Here is a 27,516-nt window from a genome sequence, read left to right as displayed (position 1 = left end):
GTCTTTGCTAAGAAGTTGCTAAGTGCTTAGAGCATATTACGTGTATCGCCATGGACCTGATTTTTTTTCTTTCTTTTTTAACCTTCCAGCCTGGACTAGATGCTCAGTTGGGTTGGTCTTGGTGGGGCTTTCCCTGAAGAAAATCCCCAAATCTGTTATTGCCATGTTATTGGTTTTCTTCTGTCGGTACAGCCACACTTCTGCCATCTTGTTCCTGCTGGCCTAAGAAGTAGTGAGTTAATTCCTACTGCATGTGACATTTCTGAACTAATGGGTTTCTTTCAACTGAGTGTAGTAAGTGGGCAAGCAAACAGTGTGCTCAGAGGCAGCACATTAAAAACAGCTCCAAGCAACAGTTCTCCACTCCACCTGACCCCCTAGACCCCTGGCCAAGCTGTCAGTAAAACCTCTGGAAACATTTTAGATGCTGTGGGCCATGGAGTTGAAACAACTGGGGTCATTACAGCACATTAACCATCAAGCCAAAGTATTGGAAAGTGAGGAGGATTTTATTTTAATTATTTTCATTTTATTATAACCGAATGCTTCTCTCCTATTTGCTTCTGCTAGTAGCTTTCAAAATCCATTTTGGGTCTGACCACATGATTTTCAGTAATCCACCCCCACCTTTTTGTTGTTGTCTTAGTTTCGTGGAAGCTGCAGTTAGTGGTTAGCTCTTGAGGTAGTGAAAAAATGCTATCTTCTCCAAAAAGTAAAGGCTTGACCAATTAGGTTGAGTCTTTAAGATAGCTATACTGTGCGTGTGTATAAGTACTACTTTAACTGAGGACTATTCAATCAATAAAAATCATGCTCCTGAAAATAGTTACCATTTGAGACCCAGGCTGTTTTTCAGACACTGAGGTAGGAGTGAGCATCAGTTCACATATGAGAAAACAAAGCCAAGAGCAGACACAGCTGAGTGTTACAGCAGGTTCCCACAAGCTTACTGATGGTCTTTGAATCCTAACAGACTTTTTGTAGTGCTGGAAAGGGAATTCTTAGCTATCCTCCAGGGTTGTATTATGTATGTGAAAAGCAACAAGTAGACTATAAAGTGTTCCCTAACCCAGGACATTTCATAAACTCTGGTGGACCCAGGAAGCAGCGTGTGAAGTGGTAAAGGCTATCTTTGGGATTCTTTGGAGCCTGTAGGATCTGGAGGAAATCCTGAGCTCTCTCACACTGGTTTCTGCATATGTAAAGTCAAGGCAATACTATCTGCCTTGCTTTACTGAGCGGTACCTGTGAATTGCAGTGGTGCTCAATAAAGACTGGTACTTCCTTTCTCTCCCTGTACAGGCACTCCAGATAATGGGATTGATTAAGTCTCCAGTAGGAATTGTTCTCAGGGGAAAAAGGCTTTTAAAGTACATTTTTGTCCTTATGAATAATTCTTCAGCTTTTGCCTCCGCAACCCAGCCCCCAGCATGCACAGTGAATATTCCAGGGCCTGTGGTAACCTAGTCCAAAAAGAACAAATTGATCAAAACCAGAGGCCAGAAAGGACAGGTCTTTTGTAGGAAGTTGAAGATGGATGTAACTAGTTTCCTTTTGTTCGTTTTGTGGGCTTTATCCTTTTTTATTCATTTGTCACAGGGAAAAGACACTGAATTTGGGAGTTTCTAGCTGTAGGGAGACCCTAGAAGAACTGTAGCTGAATGTGACTGACAGTAGAAGCTGGAAAGCTTGGCATGAGGGAACACTCTGTTAGATGTAGAATTTGGCTACATATGGGGCTAATTTCCACCAGTCTGATAAGGCTTTCTTGTGGGATTTTGAAGTTTTTGCGCTCCAGGCAGATTTTGACTGGTTGGTGGCATCATAAATGAGTTTTCATAGTAAGTTGTATGCCGAAAAGGAAATTAAATTCCAAGAGGGTGTTTGTTGTGACTGATGCCAGAATTTCTCAGAGAATTTTATTAAGATTCAGTCAGTCTATAAAAGTACTTTTTAGTTCCCTGAAGATATTAATTAAGAAATAGGTTTTTTTTAAATAGCAGTGTCTCCTTTGTGAGCATTTGAGATTTCATCCTCCTAAATCATTGGAACAATTGAAGTCCAAAACATCATAGAGATGTATATTTCTAAAGCATTTTATCCTCCTTTTCACATTGTTTTGGTAGTGAGTTTTGGTTTCTTTCACATTTTGATAGCTTTGTTTTTATATTGGTAGAGCTCCTGTGTGCCTTCTTTTCTTTGAGGTTATTCTTGTCCATTCATGGTGAAGAGGTAGCACAGTTAGGTGCAGAAGAGTGAGGCAGGCACACCTCACGGTGAGCCACGTTGGAACAGTACAGGTGATCGTTTTGGAGTGCTGGGCTCTTCACAGCTTCTTCTTGCAGCTGATTTAAGAGTTGATCGATTTACTGCCAATGCACAGAAGAGGAGACGGTACAGAAACACATGTCCAGCAAGGAGTTAACCATAGAGTTGCATGTGGGCCACCACAGCCTGTGCTTCCATTGATGCTGCTGGGGAAGGCAGGGGCATTGCTTGCTCTGCTGAGCATGTAGCCTCTGTCCTATAGGGTGGGAGGTTCATTAAGGAGTGAGGGTCAGGTTTGTATCTGTATATGGAAAGATTGTGTGGAGGATGAAATGCATCAAGGGGAATTAGGAGAAAGGAATCCATTAAAGTAGTCAGCTGGAGACACAATGAGGGCTTGAATGTCAGATACTAAGATGGTGGCGTGGTGATGGAGGAAAGGGAACATGTTGGGATCAGAAGAGCTGAGTCCCCCTGCATGTTGAAGTTGAGAGGGGATAGAATCAAATCTGAGCATTTCCTGTCCTCATCCTTCCCACTGCAGTTCTGGGCTGCCAGGGGTGGAGATTCAATCTCCTTATAGACGGAAAACAGTCTCTGCAGAAGCAGAATTGCCTCCTTTGGTCGATTTGCTGACAGCTAGAGACAGGTGTCTGAATCCAACCTGCAAGGACTGTCTCCTCTCTGTGCCTGTCCACTGGCCTTATCATTTCTACATTTCCAGAAGCGTCTCAGGACAGAAGTCAGGCTGCTCAGACACTGTTTAGGGAGATTCTGGTTTGAGTATTCAAACTTGAAGTAAGTGAAAAGTGCCAAAGACAAGAAGCTACCAAAGAAAGAAGCCTTTAGTGGTGTCCCAATATTCCCTGGTTTCCCAGAGGACCCCTCGGGGCGCTAAGTACTAGTTGATCTATCCTAGGTGGGGTTGACTGGGAAAGGTGAGTTCACTGTGAACAGTGGGGAACATTGGCCAGCTTGAAGGGGAGGAGGCCATCCTTCCCTGAAGTCTGAAGTCTCTGGGGAGCCAGGCCAAGACAGAGTGGCAGCACAGGGTGATGGTTGACTGATACCTAATCATAGAACACACTGTTGCCATTTTCGAAATGTACTGGTCTTGTATCCTCTTCCCCTTGTCAGTGCCAGACATGGTAGTAAACTTTCTTTTGGGCGTCTGTTTTTCCGACTTGCATAATACCCCTGATCTTCAGATGGTTGCTTCTTGCTCGGTCAGGCTGGAGATCTGTTGATCAGGTTCTGGCTTTATTTGGGCTGCATTCTTTGTGAAGAGGCAGCCGAGTTACCTGTGTGGATCAGACTGCTTCCCTGCTTCATCAGTCACAACCCATCTCTATCAGCAAGTCACCTTGCATAGACTCAGCTCACCTACTTTCTGCTTGATGCTTTTCCTTTCCTTCAAAGAGGTGACTCTTTGTCTTTGTTCTAAGGGCACCTTTCCCTGGCACTCTAACTGTGAGGTGTTACAAGCATCTACTGAGTTCATCTTGTATGGTAGGAGCACTTGCCAGACAGAGCACATGTTTTAATTGGAGAAGAGCATTCTTGCCTGCAGATATTAGCTGTTATGCTTACCTCTTGAACATTATGTCCTAGGCAAAGCCTTGATGCTGTTTTTGTTTCATGTGTGTGTGTGTGTGTGTGTGTGTGTGTGTGTGTGTGTTTTAATTCTTACTGGGATGCAAAAAGATATTTATCAAATGTTTAAATCTACAGTAGTGCCACTGCTCTGGCAGGCAGAAAGAATAAATACATATCTAGCCAGGATACCACTGATTTGTCTTCTCTTTCCCACGTTGTTGCTGTTTTGTTGGCAGGACCATCTGATTCGTGTACTGGCGCAGTTTCGATTTTAGTAGTGAGTGTGAAAAGATTCCTGGGCTGCTTGCCGAAGTGAAGGGACTCCAGTGAGTGGGCTTCGGGGCTGCCGGTCTTGACTCCAGAAACCAGTGCTCTGTCTCTGTCAGGAAGGGCAGGCCGAGGGAGCTTGCCTGGGAGGGCTGTTGGTGACAGTGAGAAACCTCCCCTCTGATGCCCGTTCCCCTCAGCATGTTGCTGGTGTTGGAACCCAGGGCTTTGTGCATGCTAGGCGAGTGCTGTACTGCAGAGCTATATCTCCAGCCCAAGAACTCTCTTAATCTCAGTCTTGATTTTCCTCATTCAGTTCGGTTGAGAGTCAGGAAGGCCCCAGAACCGATGCAGTTTGGGGACAGCAGGTTCAGGATAGGATGGGCAGCAGCTTCTCCGTAGGTCTCACCATAAAAGTTTTCCTGGCATCCTACATTTCCCTCCCTTTCTATTGATCCCAGTCCCATCACTGGGAGCTTAGAATTGGGATTGAACCTTATCAGCCAGCCTTGTTGACTGTAGAGTGAGGCATGGAAACCGTTTAGGGTTGGGTCAGCAGTTTCACATCTGCATAAGAACTCTGTTTTGGGTCGTGTTTACAGTCAGTTCACTTGATTTCTGGTAAATTATATAGACAGTATGTGAATACATTCTCCTGCACCCCACCTTCCCATTCAGTCAGTGTAGAAGTGTGAAGTGGACTTCTCAAGCCTTCTGTCCAGCACCTCTCCCCCAGGCCACACCACCTGCTGGGTCCTCAGGAGTAAGTAGTCTTAGCATTTGGATGTGTACCCTGAAACTGTCAGCTCACATAGACAGGCTGTATAGTTAGACTGTATAGGCAGCCTGCATAAAAGAAAGTTTTTTCTTTCTTTTATAAGCTTAAATCTGATCACATGTGTTCTACTACTTGCTTTGTTCATGTAACACACTTTAGAGATCTTTTCATGTATGTAGCTTTTCTTTGTTCTTTTATTTTTCTACAAAATATGTTATAGGTATATCATAATTTATGAATTGGTTTCCTTTTGATGGACAGATATATAAGTTAATTCTTTAAATTGTGATGTTCTCTTCACACAGAAACACCTGTGTTTCTCTAGGAGTAGAACTGGTTTGTCCAGTGTTGCATTCATTTAACATGCTGCCGTAGTACTTTTACTGTGCTCCTGGGAGATGTGCTGCTTTCAACTACCAATCGCGTATGAGACTGCCCGTTTCCCCACTGGTGGCCATTCTCCTGAATGAAATAGTTTGTGTTTGGTAGGCATTTTGTTGATTGTTGGTAAAGTTGTGACACTCATCATTCAGCCTCTGGATCTTAGTGGTGAGATCCTAGACTTTCAGTGACTGTAGAACAAGCCCACAGGACCTTGTCTCTGCTCTGGTCGATGTGAGCCCCTGGAAGCAAGTGCTTCTGGTTGCACATGCACATTCTCTCCACTTCTCCCAGAAGCTAGGTACAGTGATAGAACACTTTAATTTTGGTGTAACATGCCAGAGAGTTTCTCTGAATCTCTCCCCTGAGGAACCAGGAGTGTGTAAGTACTAGTCAGTACTAATGTGCCCAGCACTGCTGAGGCAGGGATTCGGGATTGGGAGGTGACTGGGAGAATGTTTAGATACCATGAGCCAGAAAACCAGATGCTGTTGTTTCTGGGAAGCCTGTGAGAATGTGGTGAGGTGAGATTCTGTATGAGGCAGGTCTTTCCTTCTAACTGTGTGGCCATAACCCTTCTGGCTTGTGCAGTGAGGTCACTGAAGTGCAGAGGGGTAAAGTAGATGATTTTCTTGGGCCAGACAAGGCTGGGATTCAGCCTTGGGCCCGCCTGCCTCCAAAGCTTATGTTTTTATGTTCCTAATAGTGCTGGCCCCGAGATGATATCCATCATTCCATGGTTTCATTCTCCTGGTCACCTGTATTTGCATCAGTGTGTGTGTGTGCATGGATGTTTGTGAACGATGGCAAGCTCGTTTTGCAACCCTGATGTATTTGCTCACCCAGCCAGATGTCCGAGGCCTGCAGGTTGAATGGGGAGAAGGCTATACCCAAGACCTGCATAGCAACACAGTGCAGGGGTCCAGATGAGGAAAATGAAACCTTGCTGTTGGGAGCCGAGCTGGGTGGGTGAGCCTAGGAGCACCCAGAGCACCCAGAAAGGATGCAGCAGGACTGGGGCAGATGTGGTAGCCTGTAGAGTCAGGTACACGGGCCTGTAACACGAGTCTGGATGATGTATGTAAAAGTTAACTATACAAATGAGATAGCCATAGCCTGTGGTGTGAGAGAGATTCCAGAGTAGTGTGTGACGAGTGCCAGAGGGATGGCCCTAACAGGAAGTCAGCAGAATGGAGACTTCACCTTGACTCTGGAGGTCTGAGAGGCTTCTCAGAAGCAGAACAAATTGAAACAAACCTTGCTTACCCCTTAGAGAACAGGGGAATTCAGTTTTTAATCCACCTTGCACTTGACAGGTAAGGATACTTGAGACCCCAGGGATGAGGTACCTTGTTCAAGGTCGTGGTCCTTGTGAATGGGAGCCACGCCTGGATCCTGCCCCTCTGTCCCACCCCACCACATATGTGCTTAGTTATTGCTGCTGTAGCAGTTCTCCTGGGAGCTAGCTGGTACTTATCACCTATATTATGGGCCAAATGAACGAACAAGGTCCCAATTCAGTTTTTTACCTGACTCGTCTGTCTGAGTGAAGTTAGAGTGTCAGCTTCTCAGTTTGGCCTTGGGTAGAGTAAGTGTAACACCCCTGCTTCCCTTCTAAGTAGATGTTGATTCACTCAGGAAATATTTACAGTGTCCACCAGGTGCCAGTTACTGTTCTTGGTACTGGGGATTGTGCAATGAATGAAAGAGGCCAAAATCCTTGTTAGGCTATTTTCTAGTGAGGGTGACAGACACTAATGAATACGTACTGTGTATGCTCGTGCCCTAGGAGTGTGGTAACAAAACAGAAGTGTGTTCTACCCCAGTTCTGGAGGCTCTGAAGGGCCTGTTACCTGCTTCTTTCTGAGCTTCTGGTAGTTGCTGGCACTTTTTGGTGCTCCTGACTTGTGACAGCATAGGTTTTGTGTCTGTCTTTGCTGTCACATGCCATTACTTGGGGCTTCCCATGTGTCTGTGTATTAGGGTTCTCCAGAGACACACAACTAATAGGAGACCGGTGTTAGAGCATGACTCACTGTATTAGGGTTCTCCTGAGAAGCAGAACAAATCAGGGTGTGTGTTTGTGTGTACATGAAGAGATTTGTTGTAAGGTTTTGGCTCGTGTGATTATGGAGCCTAAGTCCCAGGATCTGCAGTAGCAAGATGGAGACCCAGCAGAGCTAATGGTGTCAGTTCCAGTCCAAGTCTCAGGGTTGAGAATCAGGAGAGTGGAGGGTATAAGTTCTGGTCTGACAGCTGTCAGTTTTAAGATACTAAGAGAGCCAGTTTTTTGGTTTAAGTCCAAAGGCAGGACAAGACCAGTGCAGCAGCTCAAACTAGTCAATCAAGAGGACTTAGTTCCCTCTTATCCAAAATGTTTGTTCTGTCAGGTCTTCATTTGATTAATGAAGTTCACCAACGTTAGCCAGGACAATCTGCTTTACTTTACTCAATCTACCAATGCAAAATTTCATATTATCTAGGATCCCTCCCCCAACACAGAATTGATGGCTAAATATCTGGGCTTGTTGATAAGTAAAATTATCCGTCACACTCATCTTAACCAATTGTATATGCAAAGATCCTATTTCCAAATAAGGTCACGTTCTGAAGTTCCAGATGGATATGAGTTTTTTGGGATACTGTCAAACCCGGGAGTATGTGAGATGAGGCAAAGGGGGAAGGTGAGGTGTTGGAAGGTAGCCAAGGAAGGCCTTGCTGAGAAGGAGGTGTTCAAGCTTCAGTGAGGGGGAGGGGTGAGAGGAAGGCATGTTCTGGGGGAGGTTCTGAATGGAGAAGAAGGGTCAGCAAATTGCAGAGGCTCTGAGGTGGGTTCATGTGCCAACAAATGGCATAGGGCCAGGGTGGTTAAGGAGCAATGTGTGTAAGTGGGGATATGTGAGGGGATTGAGGATCAAGGAGGTCCTTGCCTGTTTTTGTGAAGACTTTGTTCTAGTAGGCCTGGAGCCACCCTTGTGGCTTTGAGCACAATATGAGAGCAAGATAGTGTAAACCAACTGAATTTTTCTAAGCTTAATGGCCATGCCATCCGTGTGTGTGTGTGTGTGTGTGTGTGTGTGTGTGTACCTAGATATTTTGCAGCAGTTATTTCGAGGTTTTTAAAAAATGTAGTGCTCTCTTGACTATTGATCCACCATCCTTTCTGTCTGTTCTCTTTCCTTCCAGATGCCTTTCACCCCATAAACCACATGCCTGGAGAAGGAGACAGTAGACAGGTGAGGTGGTGGTAGGGACTGCCAGTAAACAGCATTTGTGAGCTACAGAGCCTCACACCACCTGAAGTGGTAGGCTCTTTTCCCTCCAGCCCTGGGCCTGTGTGGTGGACACTGCTGATAGTTCAGGTGCTCTTTGCTCTGAGCAGATTTAGAAGATGTTGAGGTCCATGTGCAGACTTAGTTTGTTCAGCTTCCTGGATCCTTCTGTGTGTAAAGTTATTATGCTGCGAAGAGTCAAGTCTGCTCCCTTGGTCAACGGACCACATTCGGCCTTGAAAACAGGGCAGGGAGGAAAGTCCAAAAGGATATGTGGAAAGCCATTGAACTCTGGTGTGGATACATGAGCCCAGGGCCTCTCTACCACCCACTTTGTATGGCCTAAAAGTTTTCAAACTTCATACTTTTCATAAAAACACTCCTGCAAGCTGAGTATCTGGAGGCTTGTCCTCAGCATACCTGGCCCAGCGGTCCAAGGCAAGGCTGGGTCAGCTTGCTTTATTACTGAGGAAATCATGATTTCAGATTCCAGCTTCAGACTTGAGAGGAAATCGCCTTATCTGGTTGATGTGGAATTTCCTCTTGAGGCTTCTGCAGGAAAGGGCCTACCACTGTGTGATGAGCACTCCTGAGAAATGGGCCATGGTTGGGCCTGCTGCATCTGCCTGAGGACATACCAGAAGCTGCCCATGTCAGGAGGTTATGTGGGCATCGCTGGCACCCCAGACCCCCAAGAGACATCACTTTAGAATATAATTATGTGTAAGCAGAGATGGAAACAGATTTCCCTGTGCCAGCTGCAGCTGCTTCTCTAATGTTTCAGGAGTTACCTTTGGGGTAACACTTCTTCTCCCTCTCAAGCAAAACATACTTATACAAAATAAAGTTGTGTAGACTATTCCTAGGTAGAAGCTAGCGTTACAGATGTGTTCGGTAAGAGTGTAATTCCTCCTAGTACATCAAAAGGACTTCCTTAAAGGAACTGCCTTTTAAGTTCACAGCCTTTCTCTGCCAGAGCCACTCAGGAAGTTTGGGATCTAGTTATAGTTAGAGCAGAGCTGGGCCTTGCTTAGGATTGAGAGCCAGAGGAGGATCCAACTCTTCCCATAAAATAGCTTCTTTATCCTGTGTCCAGGGGTGGTTTTTATCTGTGGATGTACTTAAGCATTTAGTAAGTAAATACTTGCTGGTGGGTAAGATCACACTCAATGTGGGCCCTAAGGTCTTCTCTGGGTTCTGAGCTTGCTGCATGCTGTGATTTAGCTCAGAGTTTTGAGAGTGCAGTCTTCTGGTCCACAGTTTGGTACTGAAATATGAAATTCTGGTCTCATCCTAGAATTTGGGAAAGCCATTTGCCTTTCTGAGCCTCAATTGTCTGATCTTTAACCTGGGGGTAGATGAAATGAGTGTCTCCCTTATTTGCTGCCTTCCTCCCCCCAGGGCAGGTCCTTGGCGCTGCTTCCCTAGTAACATGGGAATCCCTTGAGGGCACGGCTCTCTAGAAAAGGGAACATGAACTCTGTCCCAGCCAACCTGACACGTACCCAGCTCTCCCCGAACTCAAGACCCTGAGTTCCAGTGCTCTCTGTATGGTCTTCTTCCCGGCTGGCCAGATGGTCAGGGTTCTTGCTTTCTGGGTAGATGATAGTGAGAGGAGTAGCAGATACAGAGGATTTGGCTAAATCTCCATCTCTGGAGGCAGGTCTCTCAGTTGCTTAACCTCATCTGTTCTCAAGTTTCATACAACTTTCTATTCTTTTTTATTTTTAAATAACTTTTGTTTGAGTTAACGCATATATTACAGGAAGCAAATAAACACATGAAGCAAGGAACAAAATCATCCATATAACACACAGAATTTTTTATTTTTGCCTTGAACACAGGCCCTGTATTTCTGGATGTTGTAAAAATTGTTTTTGTATTACAAGTAAGACAGGAAAGAATCGATTATACTCCATGCTTACATATACATTAAGTACTAAATTTGTTAAGAATTAACAAATTCATAAATATCATAAAATGTTTTTTAAATGGTTATCTCTGGATTTTGGTATTGTAGGTTTACATTGTTGTATTTTTGGCATTTTCTACATTGTACATGTGTTCTCTTTGTAGTAAAGCCTATTAAAATCAATGTTAATTAAAATCAACTGTTAAAATCAGTGAATGAAATCAAATATTGATTTAGGATCAATATTTGTGTGTGCTAGACACTATAAGAACGCGCCTTTACTCAAGTGGTGGAGTACTCGCCAAGCAATCACAAGATCTAAGTTAAAAAAAAGCCTTTACGATGTCTTATCATTGCAGAGCAGACCATTGAAAATGGTACTGTGTTAAAATATACCTAATGTAAAATTGACTTTAACCGTTTTTTAAGTACACAGTTTTGCAGCATTAAGTACATTTGCTATGAGACCCTTTCTTTAACTCCTTATTTATAAACTAGAAGCTGAGACTTAGGAAAACAAAGACCTTGCCTAAGATCCCAGAACTGGTAAGTTTCTAAGACAGTATTTGAGGGCAGACTGACAGATATTCAGAAAGCCTCAGCGTTCTGGGCTCTTTGGTTTGTGGCCTTGGGATACATTTTCTTATTCTGTCCTGCCCACCACTGAATGAAGAAAACCATTCACTCTGTGTGTTTCTCCCTTGAGACTTGTTGGGGTTACATTTTATGTATTTGTCAGGAAGCTAGGATCAGCGTGAGGCAGATGGATACCAAGGTTGATGACTTGGGTGCTTCTGTTGTGTTAGTGAGAAAGGTTGAAGTGTGTGCTGCTGTGCTGGGCAGGGTGTCTGCTGGGATTCTGTCTGTAGAAGGTGGCCGGCAGCAAGGTGTGCTGGAAGCACCGTGGCCCAGAGCTCAGATGGATGGTATTACCGGGTCTGGGTGCACTATGCTGGGTAGTTTTGGATAACAAGCACTGAACTTAAGAGTTAGAAGGTCTGGGCTTCAGTCTCGGTTTTACCACATGGTAAATATGCTTTGGCCTTCATTTCCTCATTTCTAAGTGGTCGATGGAAGTGCCTGTTCTGCATGCCCACGATAGTGCTGGTGATTAAGAAAGTGCTAAGTAAACCCGAGGGCTCTCGAGTATTGTTTCTATGCTGAGCGTTTAATGCTGAGGGAAGAGTGTGTGGGGCTCACCCCAGAGACCCGAGAAGGATGGGTTTGAATGTGCTTTTCTGGGCTGTCAGCATGCTTCTTCTGCTGTTGCTTAGCTGGTAAAGTGGATGTTCCTCCGTGTTCTACCCAGTACTAACTGTTGTGGGCCTTTACTGAAATTCATCCCTGCCAAGTTCTTTGAGTTCATTCTCCCCAAGATGCACATATCCCTGCCTGGGTGAATTGTAATTCACCTGATTTTGTAGCTCCATGTGGTTGAAGTACGCAGCAGCTTTCCCTGGTCTCAGCTGTCTGCCTTGCCTCCACAGTTCAGTCCCTCCATTCTACTCTCTAATGCTAAGTAGCCCTAAGTGTGTGAGTGTGCTGGGATCTGGACGGTGTCGTTGGGGGGAGAGGAGCTCGCATTCTCCTTGGACCCATTTGTGCAAGACACTGCAGAAGGTCAAGATGAAGACAGGGCCTTAGGTCTCAGACAACCCCTTGTTTCACAGGGAAGACCTACAATTAGGGCTGGGAGTAGGCCCCACCATGAGAACTGTAGCCTTTGGTCCACATGGATGGAAGTGGGTTGTTGGGGAGAGTGGGGATGGAAAGGGGATAAGTTGTTGGCTGACATCTGTGACTGGTTGGTTTTTTTTTAAACTGGGTTTTGAACTCAGGGCCTTGTGCTTGCTAGGCAGGTACTCTGTCACTTGAGCCACAACCCTAATGACTGCTTGCTTTTTAACAACTGTTTGAGTTAGCTGTTTTTGGCTGGGATTCCTGTGTAACCATTGGGGTAATTTTTGGAGTCATCACTGTTGCAGCATACGATTCATTTGAAAGGAAAGCCAGGTCTGTGTTGGGCTTTGTGGAAGCTGGTGGCCCTATCTCACTGTCCACTTGTTCTTGGCTTTGAGACTGGTACTCAAAGACAAAGTAAGTCACAGATACCTATTTTGAACTGAGTATGGCTGTGCTGCATGGAATTTAATTTCCAGATCAAATCCTGTTGGCTTACATTTGGCCATAGCACTCTGGTTGGTCATGGGGTTTATTTATTAAAGTGTGATGAGTCTGTGGGTAGGAGACAGTTGAATTCTCCAGCCTTTAGGGGAGCAGCAGTAGAGAAGCCTTGGAACCACTCAGGAAGCCAAAGTGGAGGTTTTCACCTTCTATTTTTCGTTTTCTGAAAATTTTTGGTCCCTACTAACTGCAGGAAACCTTTTCGTTTTGAGGAATCAAATTGAGTTTTTACTCAACATTACTTTGCCTCTGTTTTAAGGCAGCAATAGCTTTTAGTTGTTGACTTACTGTGTGCTGAGCCTTTTATGTAGATTATCTCATTTAATCCTTATGCCTTGGAATGTGAGTATTGTTTTTCCCACTTACAGAAGAAAAAAACCAGGTGGTTCAGTGATTTGCCCACAGACCTATGTGTGAGTAGCAGGGCCAGAGTCTGGTCTTTTGCACCACAACCCTGGGCACAGAAGAGTCCTGGATGGAATGGGGAGCTCATTGAGGCTCTGTGACCTCTTTGACCCTCCTCCCAGGAGAGGCTGGCAGTGGGCAGAGGGGACTGTTTTGAACCTGGACTTAGATTTTAGGCTGTCTCAGTGGAGTGACTGGACCACAGAAATGACAGTTTTTACCCTTTGTTGCATCTTTTCCTGTTTCACTACTTTTTTCTAGGTGTCCTTGCTCAAGACAAGTGCAGTGAGGTGGTGAGATTGATGACTGCAGGTGGTGATGGCATCAATTAACCACCTGCCCTGTGTGTGCCAGCTGCTGGGCTGAAGGTTCCTCCTTGGCAGCCTTCCATGCTCTCCCTGCAAGTTTGAGGAACAAATCCACATTTCTAGGGGGTGTGTCTTTTGTCTCTACAGCTTTTCCTCCTGAGATGCTTAGAGAGTCCTGGCAGGAATAAGCTTAAGGTTGTTTATAGTTGCTGGCATGTCAGTCTTGCCCAGGTATTGGCTCCTCTTGCAATTGAGAGCCACCACCATCCCTGTTTCACAGACAGGGATTTTAAGGGAAGTTACAGATCTGACACTCTTCTGAGTAGCAGCTTTCTTCTCTATGCCATGGATTCCCCTGAATGGCTCCTAAAAAACATCTGAGAGGGTGTTTGTTTAAAATTAGCTTGTGTTCTGAAAGTGGAAAAAGGGCTGTTCAGATGCTCTTTGGGCTTGCTGGTACCCAGCAGGCTTCCCCATTAGGAGTGCTTGGCTCATGCTGGGCTCCTTCCCAGGCATTTTCTGGCTTTGTCAGCTGGGGCTGGCTACTTAGCCTTCCTCAGGCTGTAGCCTATAAATTGCTAATAATGATATCTAAAAGAAGCTGTGGTAAAGTAGAAGTGAAACAACATATGTAAGTCACAGGAGTCAACTAGTTTTCAACCAACATGACTTAGAAAAATCACAGAGCTCAGCTACAGAAGCTGAAGCCTGAGAAACTCCTCCCTTCCTCAGGACAGTGGTAAGGAACCCCCCCTGGAAATCCTCCTCCAAAACAAGAGGGCCAGGATGGGGCATAAGGAGCTCTTATTTTAGGTAGGATCTTTCTAAGATTTTCCCTTCATTTTGGTTTTGGGATTTTTGCTTTAGTTGCTGGGAATCAGAACCCTAAGCAAGTTCATGTTAACCACATGGCCTCTCAGAAGTGCCCAGATTAGTCTTTCTAAAATGATGAAATACTTCAGTAGGGAAAAAGAAACAGGTATTTCAAACATGCGTATTGGACTTGTTTACTTTTAGGGTAATACTTTCATTGATTACATAATCATGGTGAGGTGGCCTTGAAAGGCCTCTGGCCTCTCAAAAGACCTGCTCAGGCATCTAGTAGATTCGATCTTAAAGTTCCTACCACTAACGAGAGACCTTTTTTCCTTTCTTCCTCTCTTCCTCCTTCATTTTTATAAATTTGAGACAAGCATAGAGAAAGCTTCAAGAAGAGCAGGAAAAGTGACCTGTGATTTTTGATCTTTGTGAATTCTAATTTTGTGTGTATTTGCTGTGTGATCTTGAGCAATTTTCTTTACTTCAGTCCTGAAGGAACCTAAACTCTTGTATGGGAGATAGGCCTGGAGTTGTGATTGTGCTAATACTGCTGTGGGTTCAGACCAGGATTCTTTTCTTTAGAGATTGAGTCTTGGCGTGATAGTGGTGTTAGTAGTGATGGCTTTGAAGCCCTCTGCTTATCTGTCCCTATGCCCCGAACTTGTCAGCAAACTCTGCAAAGGCAGGAACATGGTTTGTGCTCTGTTGTGTTTTAAGCATTTTATGTGTCATACTTTTATGTGCAGTGCAGTTGACACCTACATAAAAGATGTGAAAGCTTTGGGCTATGCACGTAACCTGGCAGAAAGAAGGCAGAGAGGTAGATTACATTGTCAGGTCAGCTATGGCCATTTACTGTGCAGAATTGGCTCTCAACCACCAGGGGTGCTGGGAGCTGTATGGGGCCAGGGATGCTGAATGTGCTCCATCATAAGGACTGGTGCCACAACCAGATTTTTCTCTCCTCATGCCATGTCCACAGCCCCTCTGCTGAGAATGAGCTGAAGGGATGAGTAGTGTTATCTCCTGTTTTATGATTGTGAATTTTTTTTGTTGTTTGTTTTTGTGGTAATGGGTATCGAACCCAGGGCCTAATGCATGTTAAGCAAGTGCTCTACCACTATACCACAGCCTGCAGTGCACCCCAAAAGTCATGTTTTGAATGCAGCTATAACATCTCAGGCCCTTAAATCAGACACTGGCATAGTTGTCTTGAGCACATACCCAGCCATATAAATTTAACATCCCAAGAAACTTAAATGAGACGTAGGGAAGAACTTTCTGACATTCTTTGCTTAGTTTTAAAATTAGTGCTAAATGCAGCATTCTAGAGAAGGAGCTTTTCGCACTATTAGTTTAGTGATTTGACACTTTAAAAAAGATGAAATAGAATAAAAAATATTAATGTATCACACACAGTAAAACTGTGTATGTGCGTGTGTGACTGTCCGAGTCACAGGTGGAAATGTGTTTCTGACCATGGTCATGGTCAGGCTGTCTTGATTATTGCTTATGTCAGTACTGCTTGGATTGTGGAATCCTTGTAGCAGGGCTCTTTCTCTTTCATTTCTGTCCCCTTCATCATTAGCCCAGTGCTGAGTCCTTCGCTGATTGTTTGGTCTGCTGGAAGAACTGGTTATAGGTTCCCCTTCAGACAGATGAGTGTTAAAGATAATTTGGAGAGTATTGTCCCTTCAAGGAAATGAGAGAGGCGGTCTTGCCCTTGCGTTAAGAATGAGACAAGCAGAAACACACTGGGGTGTAGCAAAATACATCGCTTCGGACAAACCAAGGGAATAGCAGATGCAGGGAAGGGGATGAGTTTCCTGCATTTGCTGAAGACAGATCCAAAAGGAACTCAATTGTCATTCATCTCCTCCACTAGACTCTTACCAGCCAGGGAAGATTAAACTGGTGTCACAGGAGAGGGGACTGGAGGCCGACGCCACGCCCAGATAGGCTTTGTCACAGGCTGTACCTGTTCTGAGGACTCATTCATCTTTTCTAGAATCATCTACTTTTCCCTAAGTTGTCTACTTCTTCTTTCTCTCCCTCTACAAAGATCAGCTTCTGTATTTTCCTGGGTATTCGAGTATTTACTTTTCTTTCATATGACACCTCTGTGTGTGTAAATAAACTTATATGCCTTTTCTCCTGCTAGTCTGCCTCCTTTTTGTTTATTTTGTAGACTCAGTTATCCAACCCTTAGGTTAGAGGGAGAGTTTTGACTCCCCTGTGATGCCAACTGTGTGACAAGAGCTTGGACTGTGAAGTCAAGAAACTTGAACTTACATTGTGTGTGCATACTTCTTAGTTGTGTGAACTTGGGCAACTCCTCCATCTTTCAGCTAGGTGTAATAGTGGCACCTACCTGAGAGGTGTAGTGAGGTTAGATGAGCTAGTTCGTGTTTGAGTTAGATGCCTAGGATCTGATAAGCACCACCTATTCTTCCTGGATTTATGATTTGTTTTTTGTGATACTGGGTTTTGAACCCAGGGCCTACACCTTGAGCCACTCTACCGCCCTTTTTATGTAAAGGGTTTTCTTTTGAGATAGGGTCTTGTGAACTATTTGCCCAGGCTGGCTTTGAACTGCAATCCTCCTGCTCTGTGCGCCTCCTCAGTAGCTAGGACTGTAGGCATGAGCCACTGGCTCCCAGCGGGTTTATGATTTTTTTTTTTTTGTAGTACTGGGGGTTGAACTCAGGTCCTTGTGCTTGTGAGGCAGGTACTCTACCACTTGAGCCATGCCCCCAGCCGTTTTTGCTGTTAGGTATTTTTTGAATAGGGTCTCACATTTATGTCTGGGCTGGCTTGTACCTCAGTCCTCCTATTTATGCTTCCCTGGTAACTGGGATGGCAAGCACACGCCACCATGCCCAGCTTTTTATTTGTTGAGATGGGGTCTCATGAACTTTTCGCCAGGACTGGCCTCAAACCATGACTCTCCTGATTTCCAGCTCCTGAGTGGCTGGGATTACAGGCATGAGCCACCTCCCTTGGCTGGTTTTATGATAATATTAAGAGCGATTATGTAGCTCACCTTGGTCCCAGGGTCCCAGTTAGAGCTCCTGGAGTTCCAGTTCTGTGAGGGTTGTTGATTTGAACTAAACTCATAGCTTGAACCTGTGGCTTGGTTGTGGCAGTCAAAGGAAGTAGCTATTGCAGCAGAGCAGGCGTGTGCATTACAAGGAGATGTCCTGGTTTTTAATGTAGAAAACAGTGTTGGCATGAAATAGGGCTCTTGCAGTTGGATCTGAGAATGCAAATGGCATTTCTTGGGAAAGCCAAGAGCCTTTAAACTTCCTCTAAAAGCAAGGTTCCCGAAACTAAGGTAGGACTGTATATGCTTGAACTGGTGGTTTTTTGTCTAGCACAGTTGTGGTGGACGCTCTGAGATCTGGCAGATGCTGGTTCTTACATCATCCACTGGGCCTAGCAGAGCTGCTGTGCAGTGAACACATGAAAGTGTGTGTGTCAGTAGCTCACAGGGTGACTTGCTGAAGGTGCACAAAAGAGAGGACCAAACAGGCTAGGTTTTTGCATTGCCCCTTGTTTTCAAGTCCAAGTCTACTCATGTTGTTCAGGTGGAAGCCATCTTTCTCCCCAGAGTTAAAATAATTTTGTCCTTTATACCTGTAAGTGCTGATCGTTTTCGTGGTTTGGGAGGTAACAGCGGTAGATACTAAAAGTTACCTAATGATAGTTTCTGACTTACACTTTAGTTGAAAAGCTGTCCTTTCTTTGGAAGCAGCATAGTTTAGAGACAGTTGAGTGTAATGGTTAAGAGCACAAACGTTTAGCCAGACCAGGCTCCTAGCCTGTCTGTATTTCCAACAAGCTGTGTGACTTTGGGCAAGCACCTTAACCTGTCTGTGCCCCATCTGTAAAATGAGCTCAAAAGAGATTCTACCCCTTTATATGTTGTCAGAAGGAGTGAGGCAGGCTCATAAACTGCAGCAGGTGAGAACTGTTACTATCGTCATCTTCCAAGAGACTGGGATTCTAGGCCTGGCCTTGCTGTTCCTGGCAGTGCTCTGGTAGGTTGCTGAGCCTCTCCGAACCTCAGTGTTCTTTTTTGTGAAACAAGGAAGTTGGCTGGATCCCTCAGACACCTGTGCAGCAGGCGTCCCATTTCTTGTCAGCTGAGCAATGGGTGAGGTCTGCAGGATTGTGAAGGTTCCCTTTTTCACTAAGGGCTTGTAGTTACTTTGCCAGATGTGGTCCTGATAAGCCTGTGTTTTTTTTTTCTTCGTTTTCTATTCTTAGTGTCTCTTCCTGTCCTTACTTCTGCCAGGGCTGCTCATGCTTATTGTGCGTTTCCTAGACTGTTGAGACTGCAGGTAACGCCTGTTGGGCTGGAGTCAAACCTCACACCCAGGGGATATTATAAATTGGGGTGGTCCTGTTACTTTGCCATTGGCTTTTAAATTTTGTCTGTATGTCTGTCCTGTGCTCCCCAGTCTATCTGAGGCTGACCAGGATGAGCCAGAAAGGATTGGCTTTTGTGATCTTTAATAAGCTGCCTTCTTGCTTTGTTCCTTCCTGGCCTTCAGTTTAGCTTGAATGTTAAGAGCTTACCGAGCCCCTCCCAGTGTATTTTTGTATTTCGCAGTGCTTCCTTGTGAGCCCCATTTTCGTAAGGAGCAGGGCTGTGGAGTTCATGTCTGGTCTGCGATTGACGTTTCAGGCTCATCTTCTGGTTCTCCCGACAGGCATGCACCATGAATTAATTGAGTTGTTTTCATCTCACTTCCCGCCTAATTGAACACCTGCCCAGTGAGTGCTGCCAGCTCACCTGCCTGCTGCCTGCCTCGCCAGCCGTCCCTGTCATGTCAGTGTCTTGCTGTACTAGAAGAGTCAGTCTTGTCATTTGTAGTTAGTTGATTATGTTCTTCAGAGAACTGTTTTCTTCTTCACTTAATTTAAAGGCACTGAGGCATCCTCTTTCATACAGTCCCTCTGCATTCCCATCTCATCCTCCCAGTTACCATTGCTGCTGGTGGTAAACCTCAAAACTGCCCAAAGACCCAATGCAGAGCGAGCTGTGTGGTGGCCTCCGGCTGTTCATTCTTAAAGCACTGCTGACGGCAATAGGGCGGGTGAATTTGATCACAGTGCGTTACATGCATGTGTGGAAACATCACAATGAAACCTCTGTACAATCAATATGTGCTAATAAAAAATAGGGGAAAAATAAAGTACTGCTGATGGTTTAGACCTGATGAGAAATGGTCTTTGAAGGATGGAACACAGGATGGTTTTTCTTCCCCCACCTCATGGTAGTGTTAAGTCCTGAACTCAGGACTTAACATGTGCTAGGGAGGTACTTTACCACTCAAGCCACACACTCAGTCCTTTTTGCTTTAGGGTCTCACTCCTGCCCCCTAGCCTTAGACCTAGTCATCCTACCTATGGTCTCCCACGTAGCTGGGAGGACAGGTATATGTCACCATGCCTAGCTTGTTTGTTCAGATGGGGACTTGCTAACTTTTTTCCCTGGCTTTCCTGGAACCTCAAAGTGCAATCCTCCTGATCTCTGCCTCCTGGGTAGTGTGAGCCACACTGCACCAGCCAAGATGACTTAAAGACTGCTGATTTTCTTTTTTTAAACATCAGGGACTTACATGTTTCTAAAGAGAAAGATGGTGTTACTGAAAATGACAACAAGGGCAGGAAATCTAGTCCTTCCTGGTCACAGAAAGCTGTCTTTGTTCTGGATCTGTTTGTCCACTCCACTGTTTTCTTTGGTTGAAAAGTGCTATAGCCAGCCATGTGGTTCCTAGTGGAGCCTTGGTTAGGTATGATTTTGTTGTTAAATATATACCAGGCATACAACAACCCTCATTAATTATTCGGTAGAATTTTATATCTTAGTTCTGCCTTAGTGGTGGTCTGACCTTTTAAAAATAAGTATACTTGTGTCTAGATTGAACTTACTAAAAATGACATTAGAAAAGGCATTTTTAACTACTTTGATTACACTGTGGTTTTGAATTTTGCTTTCAGTTTCCTTTGGGCTTTTCTTGGTAGAATTTTAAATTTTTAAATATTTTGAAGGGGCATGGTTCTTCAAAAAAGCTACATAGAATTACTGTATAACCCAACATCTCCATCCTAATTCTGTTCAAAAGAACTGAAAACAGTGTGAGTTCTTGTAAATGAGTAATTCATAACTGCATTGTTCATGAAAGCCAAAAGGTAGAAGCAACACAAGTGTTAAAATGTGATGTGTCCTCACAATGGAATATTACTCAGCCATTAAAAGGAACAAAGTACAGATAAATTATAACATGGATAAACCTTTAAAACATTATGCCGTAGGTGATATAAGCCAAACACAAAAGGCCATATATTATAGAAGTCCATTTACATGAAATATCTAAAATAGGTAAATCTATATAGAGAGAAAGCAGATGGATGATTGCTAGGGGCTGTGGGGAGGGGAGTGTGGGGATTGACTGCTTAGTGGGTTTGTTTGGGGTGATGAAAATGTTTTGGTGTTAAACAGAGGTAGTGATTGTACAGCACCGTGAATGTGTAAATGTCACTGAATTGTACACACCTGGCACATTGATAAACACATTACATGAATTTCACCTCAAAAAGATTTGAAGGGACAGCCATATTGTTCTTGTCAAGTGTAGCTTTTTTTTTCCCCTCCCTGAACTAGGGTTTGAACTCAGGGCCTCCTGCTTGGTAGGCAGGTACACTAGCACTTCATCTATGCCTCCATCCAGCCCTACAAGTAGTTTTTAAAGAGGCACCATATAGCCATACAAGAAGCACTCTGCTGTTAGAGTGCTCTTCACTGTGGGTACAAGAAGGAAGTGGAGTTAGTTCGCAGGCCTGGGATCCTGGCCTCTCACTCCACGCCCTGGGCAAGTGAGCCTGGCATGGGGCCTCCCCACTCTTGGCCTGTTTCCTCTTCTCTGAAGAGGGCTTAGAAGGAGGCCGCCCCTTTTAGGGTTGCCATGAGAATCAGGTGAGATAATGGATATAATGTTGGACCCACTGTAACTGCTTAATAATTATTAACCTTTATCTCATGTCTGTCGAAGGAGAAAAGAAAGTGGACTCTGAGAGAAGCAAAATGCCAGAACTAGAGAAATAGGGATTGATGTCAGCCGTGTAGAAAAGAATAACAAAGAATCCTGTTCTCTAGGCTCCTTTTAGAAGTCTCCATGAGCTATGGGAGCTTCTGAGAACTGACTTGTACCAATTAAAACAAAAGAGCATTTGTAAAGCACTTAGAATAGTGCCTGGCTGAGTGAGTTCTCCGTGAGAAGGAATCAGCCACATTTTATGGCTGTTAAGAAGGCAGCTTGGGCGACAGCCCCTGCCCACTTCTCTTCCAGAGCTGCCTACTTAGTAGCACTGGGTGGTCTCGTTTCATTCTGGAAATGGTTCTGAGTCAGCACTAGGCACACATGGAGAGCTGCCTGTGTCTTTCATTAGCCCCTCAGGTTTTGCAGGAAATTGAGCAACTGACTTCACTTCTGTGGGCTTGTTTTGTGTTTCTGATTCCTTGGGAGAAAGGACTTCATTATCACCTGCCCCCAGGTGAATCCTATAGCCTAAGGAAGGCTGGGCTGTGGAGGAGGAAGGGTGGTGAGGCAGGGAAGGCCAGACTGACTCTCACTAGTTAGGACGTAGTTGGTAGGTCTTCCTAGCACACAGTTTGGTCTAGGAGCTCTAACTTGAGGATACTACTTGGATATCAGTGACTAGGATCTCTCTCTTTTCTGTTTTCACTAAATGTCTTTACTACACAGCACCTTATTATGTTCTGGTGATTTTTCTACTTTTGGTGCTTCACAATTTAGTTTCCAAATAGTGTCATGGGCTTGGGGTGTAAAGAGCAGGATTTAACAGTTGTGGGCATAGAATTTCACTTATCTGGCTACCCCTCCTTCTTCTGAGGTACTTTTTTCCCTTTGCACTCTTGGGGCCTACCAGATACAGGTTTTGGTTCCCTGTATTCAGGTCGTTCTTGACCTGACTGGGACAGTCAGGGCTCTCCCTGAATTTGTTTTTTTAAGTAAAAGAAAAATTCTTAAGACGACCTGGGTGTTGGAAGAGAAGCCTGGGCGGTATTGCAACCTCGTAAATATAGGATCCTGAAGGGCCCGTCTCTTCCTCTGTTTCTACAGAGACTCCAGTGCATGGATATGCTACTTCGAAGTGCAGGTGAAGCAGCCTCTGTGTAGAAACCTGAAGGAATGTAGAGCTGATATGGGACTTGCAATCAGATCACAGATACTAATGGGTTGGACTGTGGAGAGATGTTGATGGGGAGCTGCTGCTGTGCTGCCCAACTCAGGATTGGGCTGTGGACAGGCTCGGAGGCATGGTGGGGATTATCTCAAGCCCATGTCCCTGCTCTGTCTGTGGTGGTGAAGCTCGGGCAGGGTTCTGGAGCTCTGGTGGCCCTGGCATGCTCTCTGCTGGGGAAAGCTGGCCTGCTGGGTTTCAGGAGGACGAAGGTTTGCCTTGGACCCCCCCACTTGCCCAACTGCTCTCATTGTAGTTTGCCTTAGCTAAGCAGAGGTGTTTTGTTTCCTTATAACCAACATTGGGACCTTCAGTGACTCACAGGGCTTGTCGTCCTTGGTTCTTTCCTCACATACAGTGGGGTATAGTTATGGCCTCACAGTTTCTGAGGATAAAGTGAACTAACGTACACACAAAAGTGTGTAGGGGGTGCTGTAGCAGGAGTTAAGGGACTGTAGAACTTCTGTGATTATTGTATTAATCACTCAACACTAATGATTTGATTATCCTGAATATCATTGGTTGTCACTACTACAAATTAAACATGCTTTCAGAAGCAAAGGATGCCATTAGCATGTTCAGTATATGTATTTCTTTAATCACAGAGTTGTTTGACCTGACTTAGTATTTGTAGGAAATGAATAAGTGACTCTTGATAAATTATGGGTTTTAAAAGCTGAAAAAGACTTTTTCTGAGTTGAGTCTTAATTATGTCCTGGGGAGCAGAGAGGGCTGCCTCTGAGTCAGATGAGCTGTTCTTTATTTCTCTGTGACAGGAATAACAGCACTAAAATTTTGGAATAATTTGCACATTTGTTTGGCTTTGGAGTTCAATAGCTTTGGGTTTGAATGTAGTGTTACCCCTTACTGAACTGTGTTACTATCTTGTCACCTGTGAAATGGGAAATGAGGATTACAGGAGGTGACGTAAAGTCTTAGCTAGGTGTGTTACGGAGTAGGTGTTGAGCACGTGGTAGCTTCAGACCTAGTAGAAATTATGAATCTAAATTTGATATTTAATGCCTAAATCAGTTAATATAGAATGAATTAGTCAACTACTACTGGGTGCCTCTAAATAAATGAGGGGTGAGAGTGGGGTGGATGAGAATGAGTATAACCATTCCTGTCCTGTGCAAGGTGCTAAGGCTTCAGAGGGGGCAGAGGATGGAGGCTTTCTGGAGAAGGTGTAGAGCTGATGGGAAAGTGTAGCAAGCACTAAAGATTGAGGTGACCTTTGGAAGAGATTACATTTTATTTATGATTTTATACATGTGTATTTATATATGAGCTGATTTTTTGTTTTATTTTTCTTTTGTCTTCTGGCTTACATCCCAGACTCTCGGTTTCTGACCATGAACGTCTATGCCCATCACACATCTCAGAATTTAGCGTTACTTTTTTTAAACTCATTTTTGCCATGATAATGGTAAAAGCTAATGCTTTTTGTTAACCCACAGCCCTGCAAACGATCAGAATTCTCCTACCAGATTCTGCCTCCCAGCCTCCCAGCCTCCCAGCCTCCCATTTGCTTCTCGTTGGTTACTTTCTGCACTGGAAGTGGCTTCCAATGCTGCAGATTTTCTTCTGCAACATGGCCTTCGTTCAGAAGGTGTTCACTGCGCATCTGCTACAGGCACCGGGCTTGGGAGGCCTGGGGAGTAGAAAGATGAATGGGACAGGGTGGTCCCTGCCCTGAAGCAGCTTAGAGAATAGAGGAAACAGATGGGCAAATGGACTCTAATTAAATATGATTAGTATTTTATGCTGGTTGGGTAAGGAAAGACATTTAGTGAGAGCCCCAAAAACCCAGAGTCCTCCGTCGGCCATGTGCTGCTATATGCCTCACCAAGTGCAGCCTTTATCAGTAGCTATACTTATAAGACCTCCATGTGATGCCCTGCTTGGGAATGAAGCTTTCATCACCTGTACCCAAATCCTCCCGCCAGCAAGTTCAGATTGAAAGAGAAAGTCTACTCTTGCCCTCCTCCCACAGACTAAAACCTGCTCCTCATCCCTGGGATCCCAGTCTCAAACATGGTACTGCCACCAGCCTAGTGACTTGAGAGTATCTTAGAGCTCTTCTTCCTCTCCCCTCACATTCCCGTGTTCTCTAAGTCCTGTCACTCTTCTACCTTCTTCTCTTCCTGCATCCAAGACAAACCATCATTCGTAACTGCAGGTCATGACCCTTGTTACTGGATGCTAAAATGAATGTAGAGGGTCCTTTCCAGTACTCAGAAGTACAGATAGAAAAAGAAAGAAAACGGAAAACATGAGAATGTACCACTTGCACTAAGGTTGAGTTTTATTTTGTAAGACTTTCATTTGTATATAATAAGAATAGGTTGTTTTTTTTTTAAGCTAGCATTTCCGCGGGCTTTATATATACTGCCTTCTTTATCTCTACAACAGCATATACAGTAGGTACAATATCATTGTCACTGCTTTGCAGATGAGATGTTGAAAAGCTAGGCCAGGGTCATAGGTGATGCCAGGGTTCCAGTTCAGGCAGCTGGCCTGCATGAGTGTGTGTTTCTGTCTGTGTGTGTCTGTGTCTGTGCGTCTGGATGTGTGTACATCTGTGTCTGTGCCTCTGCCTGGGTATGTCTGTGTGTGTATCTATGTGTCTGTGTGTCTCTGTGCATGTACGTATGTGTCTCTGAGTATATCCTGTGTGTGTGTCTCGGAGTGTCTGTATATGTGTGTGTCCCTTTCTGTATGTGTTTCTGTGTGTGTGTGGTCTCTCAGAGGCTGTGGTCAGTCCATTTCTATATGCTCATTTATTCCCTCCGGGCCTCTACACTGAAGCCACAGTGACCTTATCCTTTAAATGGGATCTTCAGAGATCACATAGGTTTAGAAGAGTGTGAAATGTGTGTGGTCACAAGGCCCTGTATAATCTGGTCTCTACCTACCTCTCAGCTTTGCTAACTACCTTCCTTTTCCACTGGCCTTTTAGCTCCAGGCTTTGAAGGACCTCAGGGCCTTTGCATGTGCTCCTGTGATCTTTCAGACTGACTTAGACCTCTTCATGACTTACCTCTATACTACCCTGTACTGCAAGTTCACCATACTCGGAACATAAACAGCTTCCTGTTCAGTTAATGTCTGAGGACAGAGTCATACAGGCTGGCTTGTATCCCCAGCCCCAGGACAGCATCTGGCACATCAGTGAATGTTTCCTGGGTGTTCCATTAGCTATGGGAGGTGAACAAGGGTTTTGTCCCTGCCAAAATATTCCTTACTCTTCTTCCTGTCTGACCTTCAGAAACATTTCTTTAGTTGGCCACCTCAATTGCTGTGAGTCAAAATCTTTTTAGTGAGTTCTCCCTCCTCTTTGTGTATATCTTTTAATCTAGTGGATTCCCAACACACTGCTCTAACTAGATTCAGAGCTGCTGGCCCGCAACTTTTGGAGAGGGAGTGTGTGGGACCTCAGGTCAAGTGAGCAATTTAGCCTCAAGCTTCCTGGTCCATAACGCGGGGGTGGTTAACAGTGTATAAGCCCACATCCGGGGGAGGCAAATTGTGTGTGAAAGGTACCTGGCAAAGCAACGTTGGCTCTTCTGAAAGGTGTTTTTTTTTTAATCTTTTCTGTCTTGGGTCTCCTCCTGCTTGCCAGGGTGCCTTTGTGGTGCTGCTTTGAGGTGACTAAGGCCATGCAACCCAGCCTTAGTCACCTCAGTCAAAGGCAGTTCTCAGCTGAGTGTATAGCCCCAGGCCAAAGCTGTCCACATTCCTTACCCACTTTCCAGTACTGGTGATTTTTAAAACCTTGACGCTTGACCCTGGGGAGGCTTTCTGGCCTGGGTTAGTGCACTGAGAGCTCTAGATGCTGCTTTGCCTCTGAAGTGGTAACGACAGTGATGAAAATTACAGTTTTTGTTCATTGAGCATGTGCCTGATGCCAGACCTGTCCTCACAATGTCCAGATGCAGTGCCTTTGTACCCACCAGCCTGTGAGGTAGGTGATGGACTCCCCATTTTTGCAGAAGAGGAAAGTGAGGCACAGTGAGTTTGAGAACATTGCCAGGGTTTCTGACTTGGAGTTCTCTACAGAACACTCTTCTCATTTAAGTTATAGCTATCCTATTAATGGCTGTTTTGACTTTGAAAATAAGTATAAGCACCTTAAAAGCAAGTGTTTATAGCTGTCTTTTGTTTGTTCTCTGCTCTCTGTTGATTGGTGTAACCAGACTTTTCCCTGGTGAGAATGCTGCTCAGGAGGTCTGCTTGTGCAGGCTGTGCCTGGGTCTCCTTCCTCCTGCTCTACCCTTCCCACCTCCAGTGGTGGAATTAGAAGCTGATTGCTCTCCCTGCTTCCGATTCCTGACTGCTCTGTTTGTCTTCTCTGGCTGCATTCCCTTTTCTCTCTTTACAGCTGAGTTTATTGCCCTTTGCTGACTCCTTTATTTTTATTTTCCAGACTTGCCCAAAATGCATCTTGATTTTGGCATCTTTAGATTGTTAAAACCCTGCACTTTGTTACTGATGGTCTCCTTCATTTTGGAAAATTTTATTTGGATGCAAATCTATTTTTCAAGACTCTGTTTTTCTTCTTTCTTCCATCACTAAATTTTGTTCTTTTATATAAATCTTCTTTAAGATTGTAATAATGGACCTTCAATGCCCTAGAGATTGACTTCCCATCATACTTGTTTTTAGAATCATATGCTATGGAGCAGAGGTTGCTTTTATGGTATCCTTGGTTTTTTTAAAAGGCAAACCTGTCTATAGTATTTTGGTAGTCAGCACCCTCCTGTGACCTTTGTAAGATCAGTTTTGAATACCCCATGCAGTGTTAGAGACACTGGGGTCCTTCTCTCTCTTGCCTCTTCACTTCATCTACCACCACTCCCTGCTCGCACTACATTAAACCAGTGGTTCTCAACCTGGTTTTAGGTCTCCTTTACATTAGACTTGAAAAACTAGTGAGATTTCCCCAAGAGCTTTCATTTATGTGGATTATATCTAGCAACATTTACTATCTTAGAAATTCAGAAGATTTAAAAATATTAAAAGTTTGAATATAACAAACCTATTACATGATAA

At 44.5% G+C, this 27,516-nt stretch overlaps 1 protein-coding gene and 1 long non-coding RNA gene across 3 annotated transcripts in view; both read left to right on the top strand.

The window, feature by feature from the left end:
• The window catches only part of LOC141422551 (uncharacterized), an 83,657-nt gene that overhangs the window by 5,092 nt on the left and 51,049 nt on the right, over positions 1–27,516 (top strand). The window lies entirely within an intron of this gene.
• Positions 1–27,516, top strand: part of LOC141415439 (uncharacterized) — a 37,000-nt gene that overhangs the window by 1,115 nt on the left and 8,369 nt on the right. The window contains exons 2-3 of one of the 2 annotated variants that reach the window (XR_012440490.1): positions 8,477–8,526; positions 13,325–13,344. This is a non-coding gene — a long non-coding RNA (uncharacterized lncRNA). Of the gene's footprint in view, positions 1–4,725; positions 5,673–8,476; positions 8,527–13,324; positions 13,345–27,516 lie in introns of those variants that run through there. The other variant, XR_012440558.1, reaches the window with a different exon arrangement.

Source organism: Castor canadensis, chromosome 1 (genome assembly GCF_047511655.1).
Source record: "Castor canadensis chromosome 1, mCasCan1.hap1v2, whole genome shotgun sequence".
Lineage (NCBI taxonomy): Eukaryota > Metazoa > Chordata > Mammalia > Rodentia > Castoridae > Castor > Castor canadensis.
Note: the sequence above shows the minus strand (reverse complement) of the source record. Positions and strands in the feature narration are given on the sequence as shown.